Below are 2379 nucleotides of genomic sequence, written 5' to 3' on the forward strand. Positions count from 1 at the left end.
TGTGAGGTGGAGAGCCCTTGATTGGGATGTGGAATGATTCCACTTGTTCAGAGAGAACGTCACTGAAAATCCAGTTGACATTTTTTTCCTCCGGTTTTGCAGGCAACTATATAATCGTACACCATAAGTAGAAACAAAAATGGAAGAACGTTTTTCAAGACAGTCAGTAGTCGCCACTGCTAGTATAGTGAGTATTAGTTAGCTTCAGCCAGGGACGGATGTAAGATTTAAGAATATCCAGCATTTATACCCAAGATGAGTGATGGATGTGCAAAAACAAAGTGTTTTTTTTAATTTATACAGCATCTCAACTTTCAAATTCTGTAAGCAGACAAAAAGCACTGACTATACATATGAAACATTTAATGGGAAAAATTGTTATTATCCAAGCTTGTTTGGATTGTAACTATCAAGAGAAATGTGTGTCTTATTATGGAAACAACCAAAAACAAGATTTGAAAAAAGAAAAAGATTTGCAACATTACCTTTAAAATAAAATAAAGTGAAAGATAGAAATACATTTTGGTATCATTCACTTTCTTTGTACTATAACTTTACTAATAGTAAGCTAACAGTTGGTGAAGCAGCAGAATAACATCAAACACTTTTAAAAAAGATTTGCAAACCTTAATCATCACCTGTGTCATTACAGCTGGTGGTGTTGTCAATCTTCCGCAATACTTTTTCTTTAAAATAAAAAAAAAATGTTTATGTCCATGTTTACAGTCGTTCCATGCTCATGCCGGAACCACGGGGCTGCTGCTGGAGCAACTCATTTTCAGGGGGGGCCCAGGTATGTTACATTTTGAACGCATGGCTGCGATGGTTGTGTTCTTTTGGATGCAGAAGGACAAGCAGGAGCAACGTGCAGGTAGCAGTCTCTTTTAATTATTCAAGACAGGACACAAATACAAAAACTCTCAGACGCTAATAAAGCGTGGAGCCAAAAACCAAAATAGTTGCCAAGGGCGAACAGCGAGAAAGACTATTCCAAGGAAAACACTTAAATGTGGTGAAAACAAGACTAAACGTAAATGTGTCGAAAAGCGAGCATTGACCCAGCAACTTGTGATAGGCAACTGAGAAACATAAAGGGGAGTGACTAACCAAAATCTATTAAACAAGGGCAGGTGTGGAGAATGGCAAGTCCATGGCAACCAAAAGGAAACGAAAGGAACGAGGGTAGAGCCCAGAAACAGACTAAAACTTAGGAAAAAAGCTATTAAACATAAATAAAGCCATGACCTGCGCAAGGGATCATGACAAGGTAGGCTGTATGCAGGCTACTTAACGGGGCGGGGTACCTTTCTCGCCCCCTCCCCCCCTTGTGGCGGGGGGGGGGGGGGGGGGGGGACACAGGTCCGGTGGCCATGGATGAAGTGCTGGCTGTCCAGAGTCGGGACCCGGGGTGGACCGCTCGCCTGTGCATCGGTTGGGGACATCTCTGCGCTGCTGACCCGTCTCCGCTCGGGATGGTTTCCTGCTGGCCCCACTATGGACTGGACTCTCACTATTCTGTTAGATCCACTATGGACTGGACTTTCACAATATTATGTCAGACCCACTCAACATCCATTGCTTTCGGTCTTACCTGGGGGGGGGGGTTGCCCACATATGCGGTCCTCTCCAAGGTTTCTCATAGTCATTCACATCGACGTCCCACTGGGGTGAGTTTTCCTTGTCCTTATGTGGGCTTTGTACCGCGGATGTCGTTGTGGCTTGTGCAGCCCTTTGAGACACTTGTGATTTAGGGCTATATAAATAAACATTGATTGATTGATTTATTGATTACTGCCAGTGAATTTTAAGCAAGAGAGTGAAAAGCAGACAAACAATTTTAACATGTTGTACTTTAGCAGACGCAATGACACACTTTCACTGAATGTAAGATCATAGCAGTGGAAATGGACCTCAGTGTTTCTTGTGCAGCTATTTGTAATCAACACTTTGAAAAACACTCAGGTTGTTTTGCTGTCAGCAAGCTACCTGACGGGTGTGAAAGATAGCAGGGTGAGACCTACAGTTGCAGTTAGCCATTTTGGGTTTGAGTGTGCGGCATGATGGGAATGGTGCAGAATTTTTTTACATAAAGGATGTGGGAATGATATGGTACGTAGAAAAATTGACCATGCAAATGTAACAGATGCTGGGAAGCAAATATGATGCACCTTTACATTTGAGCATCTGACAATACATGTAGATCGTCAGGAGGGGTTCTGAGACGTAAAAGAGGAGAGACGTTCATATATTGTTAAAATTTAGTGTTTTATCATTCACATTCCCACATTCAGCCTCAGACAGATCATGCAATCATCAGCCCAGCATCCAGGCCAGCCGAGGCCAAGCCCAGTGTCCATACACTTCCAGAGACGCTGAACA

This window comes from Entelurus aequoreus, linkage group LG08 (assembly GCF_033978785.1).
Source record: "Entelurus aequoreus isolate RoL-2023_Sb linkage group LG08, RoL_Eaeq_v1.1, whole genome shotgun sequence".
NCBI classification, from domain to species: Eukaryota; Metazoa; Chordata; class Actinopteri; order Syngnathiformes; family Syngnathidae; genus Entelurus; species Entelurus aequoreus.